Source organism: Strongylocentrotus purpuratus, unplaced genomic scaffold, assembly GCF_000002235.5.
Source record: "Strongylocentrotus purpuratus isolate Spur 01 unplaced genomic scaffold, Spur_5.0 spur5_contig_82, whole genome shotgun sequence".
Taxonomy (NCBI): Eukaryota; Metazoa; Echinodermata; class Echinoidea; order Camarodonta; family Strongylocentrotidae; genus Strongylocentrotus; species Strongylocentrotus purpuratus.
The window spans coordinates 12,405-21,286 of NW_022145524.1; positions in this window are offsets into that span (position 1 = coordinate 12,405).

The window sequence follows — 8,882 nt, forward strand, 5'->3', positions numbered from 1 at the left end:
ATTGCTGTGTCCTCCTCTCGGCGGTCTGTGAACTCCCTCAACAAAAGAAGGGCGCAACAAGCTTTCGACCCTACGGAGATTCTTCTGTGCGTTCGTTTGGGCAGTGGATAGTCGACTACGACTGGAGCAGTGCACTCACTGACTCATGTACTGATTCAGTGGGAAACTTCTTGCCTACAGTTACAGATGCCTACAATTTCCATTTTCCACTGGTTTGTCATTGTTCTGGTTTGTTATTTGGCTTGTCGCTGTAGTCAGTTTTTTCTATTTGTGCTTTTGTTGGGTTATTGTAATGCTTGTTTGTTTGTTGCCTGCTTGTTTGTATTTTATCAATTTCTCTTTTTCTTTTTAAACTACTTGTATCTATAGGGATCGTAAATGTAAACTTCGGTGTGTGTGAATAATTGAATGCCTTGTATATCATGTCTGTTTGTTTGGTTCTCTCTTTTAATCTAATTGTAACTGAAAGGACTTTTATGTAATGTAAAATGTGATGTGTGCAATGTTTATACATGTAATGCATGTCTGTTTGTTGTTGTTTAGTTGTTTGTTGGGTGTGTTTGCTCGTTTGATGTTGGGTTTTGTGGGGGGGGGGTTAAGGGTTGTGTTTGTGTTGGTGATCTAAATGGTTGTGTGAAACTTTTTACCTGTTTGTTTTTTTCAAAATCATCTGTTGTATGGAATGTAAATTTTCACCTTTGGTGTGTGAATTTTATGCTGTGTATCATGTCTGTTTGTTAGTTTCTCCCTTTTAAATGTTACTGTAACTGTGACGATATGAACTTATAGCCTGATTTTGTAAATATTGTAATTGTCAGCATTTATGCTGTTGTGTACAATATATTTTGTTTTTAATAATAACCAGAATAAAATCACAACAATAAGCCTTTGTACTGATGACGTCACACTTTGTTTACGTGTGTGCTTTCCTATGGTGCTCAGTGGACCGTGGTCCCCCACTGGCTCCATAGGAAAGTGCACATGTATCAAAGTGCAACGTCTTCAGTAGGCCTACATAGGCTTATTCACATACGGATTTGTGTGAATTGTTTTCGTTTTGCTGAAAGAACCCACGCCATTTTTGTGATCCGTGGACATAAGTTTAAAATGGTGGTTTTTAAAATGCCGTATAACTTGAAAAGCACATGAGTAATTTGAATGATTATTGTACTAAAAGATCGTTATAAATTGGGATCTCATCAGTCTAGATTTTGAAAGTGCTACATGCAGAACTTCACGAAAATAAATGTCCCGACATTTGGGTTTCTTTTTTTTTACTCACCCTGTACATGTTGTTTGTACAGTTTGTTCCTCCTATGTAAAACTGGAGTGTGTCTGCTTAAAGTTTGTCTGCTGTTGATGGAGTCATTGATTTTTGTCAGAGTGTACTCTAAAGTCCACTTAATTAATTCACACTGTATTGGTTCTAAGTCTTTGCTGTTCGTTTCTATTTTTTTTGCTCAAGGTTTAAACTTGGTTTAAGTCTTTAGTTTTGATTTTAGGGTTGGTTGGTTATGGTCTTTGCTGTTCTTGTGAATAAATTCTTTGGGTTTTTGTTTTGGGTTGTTTGTTTAAAAATCTGAACGTTTGTTTCTGGTCTCTGTTAATTCAATTTCCTCGCGACCGTTCCTGTCAAAGATCAAAGAGTTTAGTTTAGTTGTATTAGCTTTAGTCTAATTCAGTCTCTGACCTCCTGGTAAAAACATATGCATGTTGTACTTCGACCTCGAACATGTTCGTTGAGGGCCACCGTACCAGCAAGTCAAGTCAGTGATCCGGTTCGTGAGTAAAAACGTCATACACGCGCGCGCACCATTGATTACTAGCGCCATTGGATACACACTCAGGTTGCGTTAGCTTCCGGTTCCATTGGTTCCAGTAGTACTGAATGACCAGTGGGCGTGGTTTAAACTAAAGTGACGTCACATTAACGAACCGGATACTGGTTTTGGCCGGCGAAGTCATAACAAACGGATCATCGTTTCACTGATCATTGTTTTGACCAAACCACCAGGCTTCTGACTAGCACGTTGAAAGGTAAGACATTCAAAAATCATATTATTTGTTCGTCGGTCCAGCTGGCCATCATAATCTGTTTACATCTCCAACCGGTCACACGTTATGAGAGATAACCGCATGCTTTCTTTGTGTCGCGTTCGTTGTGACAAGTTCGTTGCGAGTGGCGTCCGTATTTCTCTTGCTCATATTCATTTTGGGCAAGGCCCAACAGAGGTGTTCTAGGAAAATAAAAAATCATGCAAATGTAGGCATTGATGACCTTTAAAAATCAACATCAACTTGAACATTCAACTTTGTCAATTTGACAAGTGGCTTAAAAGAATGATATTTCTTCCATGCGCCATTATTGATTTGAGGAAACACAAAAAACATTAAATGAATGAATGGAGGTTCAATACAATTAAGATTTCTCAAGTGTCATAATGCGGTTTTTTTAGGCATTTGCCGTGTATTTGTGCATGATTTTCTAAAAAAAATCCCGGGGGGGGGGATAATCCCTCCTCAAATAGATCGGCCGGATGGAATTGCCCCACACTGTAAAGAAAAATGCCTGCCGACCGTTTTTTTTTGGTTCTTTTTGTTGGGGGGGGTGTTAAAAAGTATAAAAAATATTGCCATTTTTGGTCGGACCATTTTCTTAGGACTATGAGCAAAATTAATTAATTGTAGGCCTACTAAAGCGTTTTTAAACATGCTCTTTATTGCTTGTTTCTCCTTAAATATTCTGTTTTCAAATAGTTACTGGTCTTATTTCAAGGCTGGGTTGGGCTACCTTGAAAATATAAAAGCACGTACTTTTGCGCAATAATTACTGCATTTATTAATGTTAATCGCGAAAAATTAATATTAACCAAGATCACACAGTACAAAAAATACCATAGTTCGTATGAATAAAAACTGGCATTTGCATTACAACCAGTTTCTTAGGATTTACTAGCATTTGTAAGTATGAATAAACTCGCATCTGTATGAATACAAATGAGAGTCGTGGTTCTGTAGCGCGACGGATCCTCGCGGAATGGACTTGAAAAACCTTTTTTTTTCTCTTACACTACTCCGTTTATTTCTCACAACATTTTTACACAAAAACATACTTCTCACAATATCACTATTACATCAAGACTACAAAAGGGATCATTTTTTTTTACAAAGAAATGGCATTCGATGGACAACTTCCATCATGTGCACAACTTCTGACAGTATGGATCAATTTCAGTTTTTCTTTTTATTTCGGATGAGTGGAAGAACATGCTCTTTTAAGTTAATCTTCATCGGTGTTTCAGGTTCGATTGTTTTGTTTTTTAAGAAGCAAAAGTATACATTTTGGGTCACCCTTTTTAAACTTAACCTGTATAGCCGAGCATCTGATATTCTCTTTTGTTTCTATCTAATTTTCACATAGTTTAGTGAACGAAGTCATCATGGCGAAAATTCGAGGCAAAATTTTGGTTGTTTGGTACCTTACCTTTTCCATGTGCATTCTTTATATTGGTAAGTAACATTACATAACTTCGAAAATTTTAGTAGTTTGTAGTTGGTTTCTTTTCAAAGTGTCGGGTTCTGGAGATGGAGGGTTGGTTGAAGATAGATGTTATCTTATTCGGTTTGCGGTAACACCATGGGTAATAACTACTGTCGCTAAGTGGTTACTTAGAACTGATAAGAGTTTGTCCTGTCCTGCTTATTATCAGCTTTCGCTCCATGTAACAAAAATGACGGATACTGTAGTAAATGTTACTACACCATCAGTAAATGTTTGACATTGTAGTACATGTACATTTTACTACAAGTATCGGTCAATTTGTGTAACATTTTCGGTTGGTGATGCACTCTAAAAAGTCCCGGGTCAGATTTGACCCAGAAAAGGGTCATGTGGAGCCTGACCCTTTTCCGGGTCAAAAATGACACTTTTCTGGGTCAACATGGACACTTTCTCGGGTCAAAATGACCTGGAAAATGAGTCACACAGTGTAATTGTGACCAGAAAAGTGCCATTTTTGACCGGAAAAGGGTCAGGCCCCACATGACCCTTTTCCGGGTCAAGTCTGACCCGAGACTTTTAGAGTGTACATATCCGTTGGTTACTACATTTTCAGTTGTAACACAAAATGACCTGGAAAATGAGTCACACAGTTTAATTGTGACCCAGGAAAGTGTCATTTTTTGACCCGGAAAAGGGCCAGGCCCCACATGACCCTTGTCCGGGTCAAGTCTGACCCGGGACCTTTAGAGTGTACATTATCCGTTGGTATACATTTTTCAGGTGTAACACATGCTACGCATAATCAATTTATCCTCTCTCCTCATCAGAGACACCCACTCGGCTGTAGTCGACTCTATCAAAAAGTCCTCTAGTTTATTACTGACGAGTTGATCACAAGTCAATCCCAAAGTGAATTTCATTTTAGCATTTTGGTCCCTTTCACTTGATGCAGGACTTCTGAATTGATATGTATGTGACCGAACTTTTGATGGACTTGTAGCGATGTCATAATACACTGCATCCTGAGTATGGACAGAACTCACGTACAGCATAGTCAAAATTTCACTTTAACCCCTGATTTTAATACATTACAAGAAGAAATTATGCAGATTATCTGTTAACTCAATCAATGAGACTTATTTGATCATAAACGTTGGCGGGATCACCCACAATTTGTATGAAAAAGATTGAACAGTATTGCACAATGTTTGGTATAATAAGCTGTTTTTATTGTATCACATTATTTTACAGCCTATTCGATGATGTACTTGGCGTCATCTGTAAATTTGGCGGAGACCCGTCCAACTTTCCAGCCAACGTTTGGCCCTGGCGCAAGAATGGTGCTCACTACAACGAACGCGGCCTACTTAGAAATGGCCGAAAACATGCTGGTAAGCATCCATCGAGTTAGAACCCGTCTTTTCCCAACGTAACCGTTATCGCCGAAGACGAGCAGTCTTACGAATACATGACAAACCTGACGAAATTCCACCAGGGATTGATTGTGCAAAAAACCAAAGCGGGAATGACTTCCTCTGAGAACCTCAAGGTGAAAACTAAGGAACACCAGTACCAACAATTTGTTAAACGACGTCCACGTATGTACTGGAATTTCTTGAGAAAGGTTATGATGTGCTATTTGCCGACGCCGATACGTTTTGGCGCAAAAATCCGTTCAACGATGACGATTTCAAGGGGGACTTTGATATTGCTGCGCATGACGAGGTGGATCGTCCCAAAAACGCCTTTATTTTGTGCTGGTTTTGTCTATTATCGCCCAACAAATAACACAATCAGCCTGGTAAGGGAGTGGTGAAATTGTTAGATACAACGGATAAGAATACCTTAGATCAATTTGTTTTTAACCGCCTGATCACAGGGATCTAGATAAGAATGTCACCGGAGGGTTGAAATGAAGACACTGCATCCTGTCAAGTATCGGACGGTAAATTGTACTATCGTGTCCCTGGCTGGAGAGACGAACACAGTAACCAAACGATTGTAATGCATTTCAATTTCCTTCATCAACTTGACTCCAAAGTGAGAGAAGATAAAGAACTTGGTTGGTGGTTAGTTTAAAATTATGTTAAGGTCGTTAAACTGCCTTAACATACTTGGGAAAAACATAAACTTAAAAGGTGAATTTTTTTCACACGGAATTATATCCTTTGCAAATCTCAAGAAACTGAGTTAATAGAATTAACATGCCATTTGACAACAAAACAAAGTTAGACTTTTCGTAGTCGATGTATTGGAAGAACGCAGTCGACTTTCCAGGGAACTTCAAGGGCGGATCGGGGGGGGGGGCACAACGAGGGCCATTGCGCCCTCCAAAAAAAAAACCCGAACCCATTCTATTAATTTTTTAAGTGACGTCGCAATTAAACCCGTTAACGTGGCATGAATAACGGTCATAATTGCCTCACATCGCACCACAGAACATCTACAGTGTGTCTCTAAAAAAGTAAACCCAACTTCAACGGCAATTTTCAGAAAACTATAAAATATTTACACATTATTTTTTCATGGTTAGATAGTCCAATAAGTCCTCTGTCCAATTATATCACTTAGGTTATCTAACTCTCATGCATGACTGAGCATGATTCAACTTAGTGAATGGTGTGAAATCATCACTGTGGCAAGTTATTTCTCGCTATTGTCAGGGAATGATCAGGCGTGCTGTCAGGGACATGAGGAGGCGTTGCGAGCTTTGCATCGAAAGAATGGCGGTCATGTCGAGGTACACATCCTAAGCTATGCTCGTAAGAAATCAGACATTTCCTATGTCATTTGATTGATGAACTTCCAATCAAAGTGCAATTCTAACTTGCCACATTGATGATTTCACACCCATTGCTAAGTTGAATCATGCTCAGTCATGCATGAGAGTTACATAACCTACGTGGTATCATTGGACAGAGGACTTATTGGACTATCTAACCATAAAAAATAATGTGTAAATATTTTTATAGTTTTCTGAAATTTCCGTTGAAGTTGGGTTTACTTTTTTTAGAGACACACTGTAGAATCCATTTTTTTCCGGGGCCTTTAGGGCACCGAACCCCACGCCGTATTTTTTTTCACCCACTTTTTTGGCGACCAAAATTGTTCGGGCCCACCCCCAAATAGAAATTGTGTTCTGGATTCGCCTTGGAGAACTACGAAGAAAAAATGCAGAAAAACATACAAGAGGGTAAATAAACAGCTGTTTAAATTATGAACATCGTTATCGTGTTTATGGGTCCTTTAAAACCAGTAAATAAGGAAAGAACTCACCCAGTCTTCACACGAACTCGTGGCCATGGGCGCCGCCATTTATTACACACTGTAACGTATGGAACGTGTAGTTGGTGTCCCTCAAAGACCGTATCGTAATGCAGGGCATACGTCAGTGTGATTTTTTCTTCATTCATGCATAACTTGTTCTCATGTAGTGTCAGTATACTGAGCACAACTGACTTCAAAACAAAATGTTAACCATCTCTTGCAAAGTTAGTTTGTTCTGAGTAGCCTCGTGAGTTGAGCTGCACTCAGTAACTATTTCCAAAAATGGTTAGAGAGTTCTGACGTGAAAAAAAAGAAACCCAAGCTCCAAAAACCGTAACAATTAATGCGCCGTGAAAATCGGCATATATTTCCAGTATGCATAATATAATGGGTTAAAGTTTGAAGAGGGGCCCCATTTGGAACCACTGCCCCCCCCCAGCAAGGTTTGCAACAGAACGCAGGCATTATCCGCATTTGATTTCTTGTTATAAATATATTCTTTGTAGGCGCTGCGAAGCATGTAAATGATAATTATTTAAAATTAATAGTATTATAATAATGTACTTTTCACTTTATTAATTTTACAGTTGGATTTGATAAGGCTCTTCTTCATTACAATCAAGACGCACGTAGTATATTTCTGTATTATAGCTGCATATACATACATGATTTTCTTTAACTGTCACAGTGCAGACATGCTGTAGTTTCGCTAAAAATAAAATTATATATACGGACTTTCCGCAGGTCTGGTAGCTATGTTAGTCAATGAGGAACGTTAACTTCGCCGCCTTGTCGAACTGTGTCCAATTTAACATTCATTATGTCGCCTCGCATACATAGATTGTACGGACTGTTTGTTTGTTCTATCTAATACAATACAATTATAGAGTTAGCATAGATCTTAATATTTGTTCAGCTTCTACCGATGGTTTGTCATTTACGTCTCTCGTCTGACTGCTTGTTTTATAATTATTTATTATTTATTTCTTATTTATCCTGGGGAAACCTCTCAGTGGTACACTGTTTTCCAGAGGTGCCCAGCCAGCAATTATACGGAAAATTCATTCAAAATTACAAATACAGAAAACACTAAAATAGTAAACAGTAAAATGCGGGGTACATAAAAACACTTAAACTATATAAAACAAAATAATCACGGACCAGCCAGCAAAAACAAAAATATACAGATACACACACCCAAAAAAATGCACTGAAAAAAAATCAAGGGCACCATGCACTGCTTGAAATCTGCGTTCAACTGAGAGGACTACACTTAGCGGAATATACAACATTTGCATTATCTATTTGTAATTTCAGATTGTACTATCTGGTAGTTGAAATTGCTGCATGCGCACACACGATCTGATACACCGTGCCCTCTGGAGACATGCACACATTAGGGAACAAAAGATTGTATACGTCTCCACAGGGCAATTTCTAAGTCTCACAAGGTTTGCACGAAATAGATATATGAATTTACTCAAAAAATAGGAATTTCCAAGATATGTTGATCCGTCGCAAATGGTAGAGTTTAGAAAAGGGACATTAAGTCCGAAATTCAGCCGAGGAAATTAATTCTGGTTAAAGTAAGCATTTTAAAACTGTACTTTCAAACTCGAAAACTTTAGTACACGTGAACAAAGAAATGTCTCCACAAGGATACATGTTTCAGTATGCGTGCGTGCTTAACGTCTGTATTGAGTATGTGCAAAAAGGCTGCCACAACAGCAAGGGAAAAAACCCAAAGCCTTTGCTTCGAAGTAGTGCCAATTGGAACACGGCTCAATTCTACATGAAATTCTGGTTTTTGAACTCAGATTTTGTGGGAAATACTTTCCGTTTTAATACCCTTACCGCGCCCTCATACTCATGTAACTGCCTAGAACAAAGCCAAAAGTATTACATTGCTAAAAGTTAAAAAAGCTGTTGTGTCATAAATGTAACTTAATCTAATGAATTTTAAAATTGTTTTTCTCTGTTTAGTTATTATTTGTAATGGATTTTAATCCTCGTCATATTCTTTGTTTTTAACCATTAATATATAGCCCATTGAAAATCATCGTGGCGGTGACATGGCTACCATCAGAAAATAAAGTTATTATTATGAATATAA